General features: G+C 44.1%; 1 pseudogene; it reads right to left on the minus strand.

Annotated features, from left to right (window-relative positions):
- Positions 1–3,398: 3,398 nt before the first annotated feature.
- LOC138746594 (putative deoxyribonuclease TATDN3 pseudogene) lies at positions 3,399–5,268 on the minus strand (annotated as a pseudogene).
- Positions 5,269–15,736: the final 10,468 nt, after the last annotated feature.

Raw genomic sequence — 15,736 nt, forward strand, 5'->3', positions numbered from 1 at the left:
TGATCCTGCAAATAGAGCCTCACCCCTGCCGCACCCTTGTCTGCCTCCTTCTGGCCTGGCTCGGCAAAGGAGTGAGGGGAAGAGGGGGAACGGGAAAAGGATATTTCCAGGTGTCAGGAGGGAGCCCTAACCCAAGCACCAATAGCTGTGGGAGCCCTGGCGGTGGCTCCTGGGTCGCGACGTCTTCAGCCCACCCCTCAGCAGCCACATTCAGTGGCATTGCCATTATGGAGTGAGGTGGAGCACCTCGCTCTGCCTCTGGGTCTACTGTCAGGACGGATAGGAGTTCACGTGCTGGATCCACAGTTTTATGAAGGAAAGTTAAGTGATGTAAGGGCGGAGAATATCCGGTTTTACACCCATCTATTTTTACACTCTAAATATGGCTATAGATGCTGCATGACCTGCTGAGTGACTTCAGCACGTTTGTGCATTGCACTTCTATCCCAGCGTCTGCAAACCTACCTGTTTAACTCTGCATGAAATGTAATCCCTTTCATTGGAAGTATCAGAACTCCCAGACCTGCTGTGGGTCACACATATTGGTCACACGTGTAATATTGACTCAGTTTTTCAAGCCTGTTGGGCATTTCCAAATGCTCTGTATTTTGTAGCTTTTACATTCTTTAACTCCACTCTCTAATCACCCTCATTTCACAGCATTTCTGTCCCTTTGTTCATCATTATTTTCTCTCGTTCTACCTTCCCTTATCAACTGATTGAACAGAAGACATAATCACCAACTTTTCTTTACTGCTGCCCCAACCTCACCTTTCCCCTTTGGAGCTCCCTGTCCTTTTTTTGGAACTTAAAACTACGTCGTTTCCTCCGTTTTTCAGTTCTGATGGAAGTTTTATGTCTTGAATTATTCATCCTGTTTCTCTTTGGTTTGATGTGGAGGTTCCGGCATTGCTCAGAGCTCATGATGCTGCCTTCAGGACAATGAGAAGGTAGTATTAAGATCAGCCACGGCTGAACTTTCCTGTTAATCAGGAAGGCAAAGCGTGGGTACACACAGAGAATCCATAGACACCAGCGACACGAGGCAAGTGTAGCAGGATGTTCAAACCACAGCTAACTATAAGTCTACCCTGCAAGTCAGGATAACGATACCCAACTTCCTAACAGGGAAGTAAATACATTCTCTGCGCACTTTTTTTTTTTTTAATTTTTTTTTCACACCATAAATCACATTAGCCATGATATACACTGAAAAAAATCAATGTGACACCAAACTAAGCCTCATCTCCCCCTGAAGAACAAACACTGCATAGCCGCAACTGAGGCGAGGAGGATCCTATCAAGGGTGAATCCCCGAAAAGCACCAGGACCTGACCTGGTGCTGAGGACTGTGTGTCCCAGCTGACGGAGGTCCTAACGGACATCGTCAACGTTTCACTGAAGCAGTGCATTGTCCCCGCAGGGTTCAAGTCAGCCACTATCATCCAGGTGGTAACCAGACTAAATGACTGGACCTCTATGATCATGAAGTGCTTCAAATGACTGGTAATGGAACACATCATATCACACCTTCCAATGACATTTGACTACTGATGATGCAATAGCCTTGATCCTCCACCAAGTCCTGACCTAACCAGAGAAAGATACACCAGACTGTTGTTCATTGACTTTAGCTTGGCCTTCAATCATACCTCAGAGGCTGCCCTCACCGGGTCATGACACCAGCTGGATTCCGGACTTCTTAACCGAAAGACCACACTCAGTCCAGTTTTGGCCCTTTGATCATACCTCAGAGGCTGCCCTCACCAGGTCACAACACCAGCTGGATTCCGGACTTCTTGACCGAAAGACCACAGTCAGTCCAGTTTTGGCCTTCAATCATACCTCAGAGGCTGCCCTCACCAGGTCACGACACCAGCTGGATTCCGGGCTTCTTGACCAAAAGATCAGTTAGTCCGGTTTTGGAAGCAAAATCTCAGGTCCCTTCATACTGAAGACTGGCGCACCTCGAGGCTGCGTGCTCAGCCTGCCACTGTTACAGATTCAACTGAGATGGAATCATCAAGACACATGGGCAACAATGATGAGTTGGGTTATGGATATTGGAAATCTCATAAAGTGGTGCAAGAATGACAGCTGAATCTCAGTGTGGACAAGACAAAGGAACATTCAGCAGGCCCATTCTCCACTACATATCAATGGTTCTGCCATGGGGAGAGTGGAGAGGATATAAAGATGACCCACCCACAACATCACCTCGTTAGTCAAGAAGGCACAACAGTGCCTATACTTCCTGAGGAGGGCAAGACTACTACAGCCCCTCCCCCCATGCCCCATCTTTTTTTTTCTTCGAAACTTTATTTATTAATTTTAACATATGAAGAAAGTAAGTAATTCACGTACAGAAAAAATACAAAATAAAGTAATACAAGTACAAAGTAATATAGTTAATACAATACCAATCTCGGCATCTCCCCCTAACAACTAAAACATCTTGACAATATTTTACAGGAGCACAGCTGAGAGTGTCCTGTCTGGCTGCGTCACTGTGTGGGACGGTAGCTGCAAAAGCTTCGGGCCAGAAGCCAATACAGAGGATCATCAAAGCAGCCAAGAAGATCACTGGATTTCATTTTCCTCTATTGATGATATTTACCAGGGACATTGTATAAATAGGGCTCAGAGAATTAAGCACACAGTATCTTTAACCCATTACCATCAAGAAAGAGGTACAGGAGCATCGAAATCAGGACTGCCGGGTTGGGAAATAGCTTCTTCCCACAGGCTGTGAGATTGAGATTGACAAAGAGTATCCTGTAACTGAGTAAATCATTCCAAGATATTTATATACATTTATTTAAAATCATATCTTTATGTACATGTGTGATTATTATGTATGTATGTATGTGTGTTCACCATGGTCCAGAGAAATGCTATTGCACTGGGTTGTGTGTGTATATATGTGTGTATAGTCAGATTATAATAAACTTGAACCGAGTATTTCCAACATTTTCCATTTTCACTTCAGTTTTCCAGCATTTTTTAAAAAGTGTTTTTTTATTTTCATTTCCAGGTCTTCATCAACTTTGACTGAGCTGTCAGCAGAAGTGGTGAACGCACCCTCAATTTTGCCGTTTTCGAAAATATTTGATAGGTTCGTGGATAGGAAAGGGAAAGAGAGCATTGGAACTCGGCGGAATAATAATTCAGCACAGGCTAGATGGCCCAAAGGGTCTGTTTCTGTGCTGTGCTGCTCAATGGTTCTATTTGTTCTTGAATATGGTTCTGGGATTGCAGTCAACCACTTTCCGAAATGAGACCTTAGTTTAAAGATCCCTGGCAAAAATAGTTCTTCCAACCACATGACACTCCCTCAACGTGGCACTGAAATTACTGAATGCAGATTTTTTTTTAACTTTAAGGTAGGATTTACCTTAAGTTTAATTGTATCCACAAACTTGCAATAACATTTGTCATTTATTTATTACAGAAATAATATACTGTATTTTATAAACAAATACATTTCTGAAGTTTTGGAAAAAGTTTGATTGCATTCTGTATTGTCACTTCCATGACATTCTCCTCTGAAAGCCCTTTAATGTGTGCAATGTATTGACAAGAGATCGAAATATTCTTCGGCTCATTTCTTATCTGTTTTACTGGCCCTAATACAGGAGAGTCTGTCTCCAGGCAAATGGACTCCAGTGGCAATTGTTTCACTAATTTCTGCTTCTGCTTGCTTCTTATAATGGATGGCAGGATTGAAAAAAAAATCCTGCTTTCACCCCTTCCATAATCACAGAGGGTTTTCCATCAAAAGCATGTAGCAATACTTTCTGAGCTCCTTGTTCCTTCAGCAGGTTAATGGTTGAACATCCCGCAGAGCGAGAATGTACATTTAAAGATAAATCCAACTGCTTTGCAATTTCAATTTGTTTAATGAAGACATTTTTTTGTTCATTCTTCTGTATCTCACTGCTGGCAAGTCGTGGGGTGAAATCCAAGCCAACCTCTCCAATTCCCAATAAGCGTTCTTTATATTTTTTCTATTAATTGAAGTGCATCCTGCAAATCCTCAAGACTGGCACCATGTTGTTCTAGTGGTGGATTTCCTTGTACTGGATGAACACCAAGACATGGCAGCACAAACCCAGAATATTTTTCTGAAAGCTCTATCAGTCTTTCAAATTCCCCAGCATTCTCTGCTACAGCCACAAGAGCAAGGATTCCAGCCTTCTTAGATTGTTCTATCACTTCATCAATATCTGTTTGGAAATCTTGGGCTGCCAAATGACAGTGAACATCGAAACATCGACGAAGCCGCTCATGCTCCCCCTTTCCTTGCTCAGTTGGTTGTCGCCATTTTTGCCCTAACTTTTGGTCTTTGCCAAATTTGAAAACTGGGTTTATTTTAGGGACGAGCTCCCATAATTGTCTTATTGGGAGCCTGCATTCCCTCCACAACGTGGCTGATTCTTCACCCCACCCCCCCCCCCCGACCTTCCTCACAGCCACTGAATGCAGATTGACCTCATGAGATCTTCTTAGAGACAAATGAGTCAGGACAAAACACAGGAGGATGTGCAGAAGTGGCAGGTGTCCCTTGGCTTCCCTTGGAACCTAGGCCCAGAGATTCCAAATAAGAAGCCAACCATTCAGGACAGAAATAAGAAGGCCTTTCTTCACCCAGAAGAAAATACAGGTATACCCCGTTTCACGAATACTCACTTTAAGAACATTTGCCTTTATAAAGAAACCTGTGTTCAGTTTTACAAAAGGATTTGAATGGGTTTTCGCTTTTATGAAAAGAGCCTCCAATAGTAGTGAATGGTTTTCACTTTATACCATTTCGGCTTATGAAAGTTTTCAAAGTAAAACAGGATATACCTGTATTTGGAATTCTTTTCTCAAGATTTATATTGAGGCTTCATCATTGAGTACATAGAGGACACTGACCAATAGGTTTGTAGATTTTAAGGGAGATACATGAAACTGTCTCTGGGGTAAAAAAAATATCGGCCATTATTTTGCTGATCAACTGAGTCGATTTCCGGCTCCTGATTCTACTTCTGATGTTCTCATGCTATGTTTTGACACAGTTATTCACAGCTTTGCAATGCTTTAATTTTTTTTTACTCCAATTCAACAGAGATTCTTTTCGTTTCCTGATGCGTTCTTCTTTAGTTGCCCATTGAAATCAAGGGTGACTTGGTCAACAGTAAATCAAGTCTGGCTCCAGATTCGAGGTGGTTGATCATGAGACCCACGTGGGAACTGCCAGGTTCTTCCACGGATCAGGCAGGACATGCTCAAGGGACATGTCTAGTGGGTAGTTTTTAAGTAGGAGTTATACAGAATTCGGATCTGAATGACTCATGAAACATTCATACGATAAAATCTGAAAAAAATGAGCATTAGTACACTGCAAGAATTAGAAAGGTGCAGTGCAGAGAATAAAATGAAATGCATTATGCTGGCAGAATATGGTTTATTTTGGAAAGATGATCTTTTTAAAATTTTTTTTATAACCTTTAATGGTAATGATAAGTAATCCGTGATTCTCGTGGATTTGTTTCTTTTTATTTTTACTAGTAGTGAACTCTCATGCAACTTTGGAATGATTTGGGATTTGGATTATAAATTTTTTTTTCTTTGCTACTTTTATCTTTCAATTAATAGTGTTGCATAATGTAATCTTTTTGTAATTAGTGAGTTGGCTGATATTTGTGAATCATTGTTATACATCAATCTCTTTTTCTGGATGTATTTTTATATAAATATCTTATAAAAGTATTGAAAATGAAATAAGTGACACAAAGAAAGAAGATCTTAAAACGATACTTTAAATTCATACGTTACATGTGAACTTTCGTCAGCTTTCTTCTTATCAATAGATCATAATTTCAGATAAAAATATGGCAATGCTTTATTGGCAGCTCTGTCTTACGGAAACACTCTGCCCGTGGAGAATCCGGTCTCATTTTGGGGATGCAATAACGGGCACCTTCCAGTGGCAAACCATTTCAATGCTGCAACACATTTCCATGCTGACATGTTTGTCCATGGTCTTGTGAACTGCCAAACCAATGCCACCCGCAAACTGGAGGAACAATATTACGCCTGGGCATTCTCCAACCAAATGGCATTAACATCAACTTCTTTCATTTCTATTAGGCCCCTCCTCTTTCTCTCTCTCTCTCTCTCTCTCTCTCTCTCTCTCTCTCTCTCTCTCTCTCTCTCTCTCTCTCTGATCTTTTTCCTCCAGCTCTCTCCATTCAGAGGGCTCCCCCCCCCACCATCCCCTCAGCTTTTTGTTGTTTCTCTTCTGCCCTCCCACCCATATCCACCTTTGGCCTCTTTCCCAATGGCCTGTGCTCCTTCCCCTGCCCACCAGTTTATTCAGGTGCCTGCCTGCTTTCTGCTCATAGCTTCGTTGAAGTGCTCAAACTTGTTACATATGTGACCTCCTATAGACAGAGTGTGACCTGCTATAGGCGGAGCATGACCTGCTATAGGTGGAGAGTGTCCTCCTATAGACAGAGCGTGACCTGCTATAGGTGGAGCGTGACCTGCTATAGGCGGAGTGTGACCTCCTATAGGCGGAGCATGACCTGCTATAGGTGGAGCGGGACCTCCTATAGGCAGAGCCTGACCTGCTATAGGCGGAGCATGACATGCTATAGGTGGAGCATGACCTCCTATAGACGGAGCGTGACCTGCTATAGGCGGAGCATGACCTGCTATAGGTGGAGCGTGACCTCCTATAGGCGGAGCGTGACCTGCTATAGGCGGAGCATGACCTGCTATAGGTGGAGCGTGACCTCCTATAGACAGAGCGTGACCTCCTATAGGCGGAGCGTGACCTGCTATAGGCGGAGCATGACCTGCTATAGGTGGAGAGTGTCCTCCTATAGACAGAGCGTGACCTGCTATAGGAGGAGCATGACCTGCTATAGGCGGAGCATGACCTGCTATAGGTGGAGCGTGACCTCCTATAGACAGAGCGTGACCTCCTATAGGCGGAGCATGACCTGCTATAGGTGGAGAGTGACCTCCTATAGACAGAGCGTGACCTGCTATAGGCGGAGCATGACCTGCTATAGGTGGAGCATGACCTCCTATAGGCAGAGCGTGACCTCCTATAGGCGGAGCGTGACCTCCTATAGATGGAGCGTGACCTGCTATAGGCGGAGCATGACCTGCTATAGGTGGAGCGTGACCTCCTATAGACGGAGCGTGACCTGCTATAGGCGGAGCATGACCTGCTATAGGTGGAGCGTGATCTCCTATAGACGGAGCGTGACCTCCTATAGGCGGAGCGTCACCTGCTATAGGTGGAGCGTGACCTCCTATAGACGGAGCGTGACCTGCTATAGGCGGAGCATGACCTGCTATAGGCGGAGCATGACCTCCTATAGGCGGAGCGTGACCTCCTATAGGCGGAGCGTGACCTCCTATAGACGGAGCGCGACTTGCTATAGACGGAGCGCGACTTGCTATAGGCGGAGCATGACCTGCTATAGGTGGAGCGTGACCTCCTATAGACGGAGCGTGACCTGCTATAGGCGGAGCGTGACCTGCTAAGGTTCTCCAGCATTTTTGTGCATTATTCTACAATCATAGTGTCTGCAGACTTTCCTGTTTAACAGCAAGGACTTTCATCGATTTATCTTAACTGAGAAAACTACAAAATTCCAGTATTTAATTCAATCCTCCCTGTGTGAACTGGATATCTTTAAATCTGGTAAAATCTGGGCCTCGGCCAACTTTTAACTTTGCTTGAAATAAAACAGAAACACACTGGAAACATCCTGCAGGTCAGGCAGCAGCTGTGGAAAGAGAAACAGTTAATGTTTCAGGTCAAAGATCCATATATTATAGTTCACCCCACCATTCCACCTCTCAAAATTCGTAGACTACTATCTTCTCAAGAAGCGTAGTCGCTGTTGTGCCTTCCTGACAAGTGAGGAGATGTTGAGCGCCCACAATAGGTCACTTCAAGGAACCTGGTTGATTCTACTCTCTCCGCTACAAAATTGTTAATGAGTAGCGGAGGGTGGTTATTCCTGGTCCTCCCGAAGTCCACGATCATCTCCTTCATCTTGCTCAGGTTGTTGCCCTCGCACCATATCACGAGATTTTCCATCTCTTCTCTGCAGTGCAACTCATCGTTGTTGCTGATGAGGCCGACGACTGTCGTGCCATCTGCAAACTTGATGATACTGTTGGATCTGGATCTGGCGGTGCAGCCATGGGTCAGGAGCGTGTAAAATATAGTACAGCCCACGCCCATGGCCGGAGTCAAGGGAGGGCATTCACGAGCATTTCCCCCAGTCCTCCCCATGAGTTATTGTGCCCCCTCCCACCAGCAGCACTTGCGTCACTCTTCTCCACGTGATATAAGCAGCGTATTTGTTACACCGGAGGGAGGGGGGAAGTGTGACGGCAGTGTATGGAGGGGGTTCAGGTAGGCATCACCACCACCCCCCCACCACTGTGTGATTCTGAACATCCCCCTCCCCACTCCCAGAGTTACCTTAATCCCCCCCCCACCCCCGATTAGACTTGTTCTGTCGCCGACCCTGTTCTCTTCCCTTCCACCTCAAAGATAAATGGCTGGGAGATTAACTGGCCATAATGGAGGTGAGTGGTGGAGTGGTGGATGCTATGGGGGGCAGGGTTAATGAAAATGTGAGGTGAATAAAAAAATGGGTTCAATGTCAGATCAGTGTACAAGGTGGTTAACAGTTAGCACAAACTCAATTGGCCAAGGGTTTTTTTCTGTGCTGTCATCTCTCCCCGGCTCTGTGACTCTCCTCATTTTGATGTTAAATCAGGACTTTGTCAGTCCTGCTTATTAACAACCCTCACCTATTCCCATTGCGATGATTGTCTTTACCTGGAAGAACCTGACATTTTTTTGTGTCTTTTGGACAAAGAGCACAGTGCAATACCATTAATGTCAAAACACATAATTGCAGGACTAAAATGTAGTTTTTCTGATGCACATCCCTATCATTCTTAGGGGAGTGACAATTATATGGCAGGTTGTTCGAACACCACACCTATGCATTCAATGTTGCGATTGTTCTTCTACACGCAGCCTCTGGCTAAGAAGTAAAACCAGAAAGGAGGCAATGCAGGGCTTTCTCAGAATTTGAAGGCTGCCATTAACCAGCCTTCTATTTCATATGATGTTTTCTCTGTCAATAAACATGTTAACAAAAGCCATAAAAATGCAAGCAAACCAGTTGGGTTAACTTTTAGTGTTAGGTTAATAATGGCTGGCCCAGACTAAATAGCCCTGGGAAGATTTCCAGCCTCTACCTGGGGTAAGGAAAATAATTTAGAGTGAGGCAATAATAATTGAAGACTGAACAGACTGAAGTTCTTTATCTCGAAAGATGATAAAGATGTTCCATGAAACAGACAGTGCATCAACAATTTGAATTTGTAGAGTGCTCTTGGCATGGTCAAATATATCAAGGCACTTCAAGGGAATAGTTACCAATTAATATATGAACTTATTTAAGGAGACATTTGCAGCGGTGGACAATTACTTGATCAAAGAGGGAGATTTTTAAGTGTTCCAGTGTATAAAGGAGAGGATTTCAGATTGGGGACGCGGGCAGATGAAGATGCTCTTATTATATCAGTGAGAAAAATAAAGAGAAAGAGACAAAATGTAGTTCTCAAGCCCTGCTTCACCAAAGAAATGGTAGCACTGCTGGAGCTACAGACCTACTGCTGATGTGGACCCAGGGAGAGCAGGATCAGAAAACAGCACACCCCCGCAGGGTCCTACTGTCCATTCTCACTGCTGACAGCCCTGTACAACCTTGAAATGGCCTAGTAAAGGAACCGATGATGTTTTATTAAAATCCTGTGACCACGGGGTCTGGGTCTATATTTTAGTCTAGGTTGGACCCACTTATCCTAAGACATTACTCATTGGTTAAGGAAGCACAAGAGACAGGTGCAACAATGTGACTGAGGGGTTTGAAAGTGAGCATGGGAGTTTCACAACTGAGATGTTGTTGGACTGGGACCCAGGGTGAACAGCGCTGAAGAAGATGAGATGCAAAGTAAACAAAAGAATTGAGGCCGATGCCTAATTTTCTGGAGGGAAGTACTGAAATACAGAACAGTAACCCATATCCGAAATGCTTGGGACCAGATGTTGTTCGGTTTTTGGGTTCTTCTTGAAACAAAATCGAAATCCCCCCCCCTAAAAACAGCACAGGAGCATCAAACAACAACACACAACGACATGATACCACAGGTGGAAAATTCACATGAAATAATGTTTAATACATTTAAAAAAACCCTGATCCCTGACACCTCCCCGCTGCCACCGTCAGACCCTGATTACAGTCCCCGCTCCTGCCCAAGAGCTGGAGATCCTTGCTACTCCCTGGGAGTCCGAGGTCCCTGCAACTGCCCGGGAGCCCAAGGTCCCTGTTACTCCCCGGGAGGCCGAGGTCCCCGCTCCTGCCCAGGAGCCCGAGGCGACTTCCTCGATGCAGACGGCACTGCACCCAAAGTTGAGAATGGAATCGCTGTTACTGACTCCGTCTGCAGCTGATGTTGAAGACTTGGACCCAGTTCCGTTTGTCATCTTCCAGAAGCTCTGTTGTCACCAAAATGGCACCAATGGAGTGTCAGGGCCCCACACGGGCAAGTCAGGTGTTGAATTTTTTTTCCACTCATGACATCATGTTGGCATTTTTTAAAAACATTCAGTTTTTGGATCTTTTCAGTTTTCGGAACTTCAGATACTGGGTTCTCGACCTGTAGTTGTGTTGAGACACAGAAGAGCAATTTATTGGGAATGGCCTGAAGCCAGTGCAAAAATGTCATGAAGTAGTGATGATTCCACTTGTCAATGAGTCTAAAACTAAAGGCCCTAAGCACAATTTACCTAATTGATATAAATCAGGATTCAGGAAAAACCTACTTTTTCCTCTACAGAATGTTTAGAAGGTAGAGTGGTTGGAGCAAATCAAATTGACACAGAGAGGTAAATAAACAAGACAGAAAGGAAGAGGTGGAAACCCTGGAAAGACATTAAAAATAATAAGGAGCCCTGCTTGAGAACTAAAACGACACAGAAGTCCAGGAGGAACTTAACAGGTCATGCAGCATCCACAGAGAGCAATTGGTGCACCAGTGTTACAGTCCTCAGTCCGTCTTTCTGAAGGAGGCTTGAAACGATGACTGCCCATCACTTTCCATAGATGCCGTGTGACCTGCTGAGTTCCTCCAGATGTTTTGTGTAACGATAAGTTTAAAGAAAGGTTGAGGGAGACTAACGTAGAATAAAAGCCCTGTTGGACTCGGACGCCTGTAACTGTGCTGTAAGTGGACGTGGGAAGGTAAGTGGGTTATTTGGTAAAACAGAAGATTTTCTGCCTCATTTAGAGCAGCTTCAGGAAGTTCTTAGAATACTTTCTCTGTAGCATGAAAACTTTTTCCGGAGTACTTTAATAGCCAATTAAATAAATTACGAACAGAAAAAGTTATTGATTGGAGTTAGGAAGTTTAAAAATTGATCATACAATTTTGAATGTTCAAGAGAATTAGCAACTACCTATCAAGGTGTGTAAAGTTCACAAGTTAACAGCTGAGCAAAACCAATAGGCTTCTTCAGGTGTATTCTCCACCAAGAATACGCCTGCAGAAGCAGATTCAAACCTGTGGAATGGTCGTTCAGGAGGCAGCGCTGAAAGCACAGCGCTGGCCATCTGCACGGGAGGCACCTCTGAGCGCACTCCGGCTCCTGTCTCTTCGGGCTGTCAGGGTTGGGATGGCTGGCTGTCAGAGCTGGGACAGCCGGCGCGGGCCGCCCCACAGTGTGGGGACTGATATAGGGCTGTGAGGAGAGAGCGGGGAAGTGGGATCAGTGTGGGGACAGCCTGTGCCGGTTGCCCCAACCCTATAGTCCCATGCCAGCTGCCCCTGCCCTGACGTCCTGCGCTAGGGGGCAGAGGCAGCTGGGAGGGGGGCTGTCAGGCGCTTGCCAGTTGATTGTCATCCCTTTAGCAGCCACTTTCAAGTGGCTGCATTCAGGTGCCGGGGGTGGGGGGGGGGATCTCAGTGCTCCGGTGATTATCCCTCCTGGAGGAGGGTTACAAAGTGCGCCTCGCAGGCGCCTCCTGCGCTTTCAAGTGGCCTCCTGACAGCCACATATTGACATAACATGCAGCTTTACAATTGGGGATTTTGGCCACCTAATGTCAGAAAGAACTGAGTGCAAAAATTCTGTTGCGAGCTGGATTCTAACCAAATCTAACAAGGTAAAAGAGGAAACTCTCCTACATGATAATTGTTCGTCTTTTTGTGCTATGTCAGTCGAAGCAAAAAGCACAGAATGATTGATTCATTCCCTAATCTTCGGCAGTTTCTTGATGTTATTGCTGGAACAGCTTTGTCTGCTAAACAGTAAAATAGAGATTAATAGCGTCTGAAAGGGAAACCTGTGACATAATTAAACCTCAGTTTTAAGACCGTACCATTCCCATCATTGCTTGCTCCTGAGGTGTCAAAAAGTTAATATAATTGAATTTATTTTTAACAATTTAGACATACAGCACTGTAACAGGCCCTTCCTGCCCACGAGCCCGATTACAATAATGAACTATAAACCCTGTGTGTCGTTGGAACATGGAAGGAAACTGGAGCACCCATGGCAAACCCTCACAGATACAGGGAGAATAAACAGATCTCTCACAGACAGTGGCTGATTTGAACCTGGGAGTTGTGGATAGTGAAGAGGGTTTTCATGGACTACAGAAGGATTTGGACTGTTTGGAAAAGTGGGCAGAAATGTGGCAGATGGAATTTAATGTTGATAAGTGTGAGGTGCTTCATTTTGGGAAGAATAAACAAAATAGGACGTATGCAGTGAAGGGGGAGGGCATTGAGGAATGCTGAGGAACAGAGGGATCTTCGAGTAATGGTTCAGTGTTCCTTGAAGGTAGATTCCCATGTAAATAGGGTAATGAAGAAGGCTTTTGGTACGCTGGCCTTTATAAATCATAGCATAGAATATAGGAGCTGTGAAGCGATGTTGAGAATGTTTAAGGCTTTGGTGAGGCCAAGTTTGAAATATTGTGTGCAGTTCTGGTCTCCAAATTATAGGAATGAAATCAATAAGATAGAGAGGGTGCAAAGAAGGTTTACAAAAATGTTTCCTGGATTGCAGTATCTTGAACATGGATAAAGATTCAGTAGTCTGGGACTTTATTTGTTGGAGCATAGAAGGTTGATGGTGGGGGGGGGGGGGGGGGGGGGGGAGATTTGATAGAGGTATTTAAAATTTTGAAGGGAATAGATAGACTAGATGTGCATAGGCTCTTTCCCCAGAGGGTAGGGGAGGTTGGTACAAGGGGTCATAAGTTAAGGGTTAGGGGGCAAAACTTTAGGAGTAATATAAGAGGAAGCTTCTTCACTCAGAGAGTGGTGGCTGAGTGGAATGATCTACTGGAAGAAGTAGTTGCGGCAGGGTCAATTCTGTCATTTAAGAGGAGGTTGGATGAGGGTGGGGGGGGCGGGGTGGTGGAGGATTATGGGCATCGGAGTGGTTAGGTGGAACTAGTGGAGTTTCACGTAAATCGGTGCGGACTAGAAGGGCCGATATGGCCTGTTTCCATATTGTAAATTGTTACATGGTGCTTCCCACTATGATAAATCATAGCTGCCTTTTGTTAATTGGTGCCATAGCCAAGTCAGTCGACAAAAACAATCTCCAGGGATGTGTATAAGCACCTGAGCATTATTAGAATCATGGTGGTTTCGTTCTTTAAAACCAGTGTTTCTTGTGCAATGGTAGCAAATGGTCTGACCTTCTCATTGAATCCACATTGGTTTATTTCGCATGCTGTAGCTGAGAATCTTGCTGAATTACCTTGCCAGAGATTTTTTGTTGGAAAGGAAGAGTTGCGATTGGGAAGAGGTTTGTGAAAGACACTAAACGAGCCATTGGGAAGAAATAGGTTTAATTCTTGCCTCATCTCCCAACATGAGGGCCACATGGTTGGCATAGCGGTCAGTGTAATGCCTTTACAGCGCCAGCGATCAAGCCCGAGGTTCGAATCCCACACTGTCTGTAAGGAGTTTGTACGTTCTTCCCTGTATCCACGTGGGTTACAGCTGTGGGTGCTCCAGTTTCCTCCCACTGTTCGAAATGTGGGTTAATTGGGTATAAATTGGTCAAAATGGCCTGTTACTGTGCTGCATGTCTAGATTTTAAAATTTTCAATAAATTGATTGGATAACTGTGATTAAATTTGTATAGTTATTTTTAGCATCATACATTCCATTATTAATTTGAAGATAACCATTTAACAATATAATTTGGAATTTGCAATAGGCAATCTTGTACATAACTAACATCACTATGGATAAAAGTAAGGGAAATCGTAAATATTTTAGTAATTTCAAAATTATCATTAATCAGCATGATGTAAGTACCCTCGTTCCTCAAATCAAAGACATTTTCTGTTTTAAATAATAAATATTTACGAGCAGAACCATTCATTTACATTTTTCTTGCTTGGGCATCTACCTATGAAGGGTATTCCCTCTCTTTTCCCAATGGGTCACAGCTGAGGCTGATAACTCAACAAGAAACTATACTTTGTGAGGGGTTTGAGAAGATTTGGTATGTCATAGAAGACTCCGGTAAACTTCTACATGTGTACCATGGAGAAGATTCTGGCTGGCTGCATCACTGTCTGGTACAGAGGTGCCAATGCTCATAGAGGTTGTTAACTCAGCCTGCAACATCACGGGCACCAGACTTTACTCCATCGAGGACATCTACATGAGGCGGTGTCTTAAGAAAGCAGCCTCCACTCTCAAGGACCCCCACCACCCTGGCCATGCCCTCTTCACTCTGCTACCATCGGGAAAAAGGTACAGGAGACTGAAAACAAGGACTCGGCAGCACAAGGACAGCTTCTTCCCCGCTGCCATCAGATTCCTGAATGATCAATGAACCAAAGACACTGCCTTACTTTGAGTTTTCATGGACTATTTTTATTTGTTTTGTCAGGTGATTTATATAAACGTTTGCCCTGTGACACCGCTGAAAAACGATGAATTTTGTGACATGTTCACGACAATAAACTCTGATTCTTGTAAGGTTCAGTGGTGGTGTCAGGTCCCACAGCCCCACTCATGGGTACACCAATGAACTGCAATAGCCACCATGCTGCTTTGCCTGTAATGGCCAACCTAAAACATTTTGCAACATTTAACAAGATGAAGAACTGGACTGCTGGGTGAATGATAATGCTGGCATTGGGGGTCAGTAGTGAAAGTTCTGAGGGCTTGGGAGTAGGTGTGTGAGTTGCTGGTTTCTGGAAGATGAATGGAATTATTAATCCAATTATCCTTTTGAAGGCAGCTGTTGAATTTGAAACCGTCACCCAGTCAAGTTGACACTCTCCAAATCCTATGCTCTTTTTGCAAAATAACACATTTTTTAGACAAAATCAATGGTTCTTTCAACTTGTGCTACGTACCATTCAACACTTGGGTCACCAGAGGGAAGATTGTTTGGAAATTTGTGCAGTCAGTAATGTTAAACATTTTTATAGAAATGACTGGGTATTTAATTCCAGTTTTAAAATTCAGTTTAATTGATTTTTTTTAAAGCCTGAGACAGGCTTAATGCTTTTTCTGCAATCTCTTTGAAATCATTGTATTTTTAAAGATTGTAAGTCAGAATTGCACATAATATCCCAAGTGGGGCCATATTAGTGTCTTCTGC

This window comes from Narcine bancroftii, chromosome 12 (genome assembly GCF_036971445.1).
Source record: "Narcine bancroftii isolate sNarBan1 chromosome 12, sNarBan1.hap1, whole genome shotgun sequence".
NCBI classification, from domain to species: Eukaryota; Metazoa; Chordata; class Chondrichthyes; order Torpediniformes; family Narcinidae; genus Narcine; species Narcine bancroftii.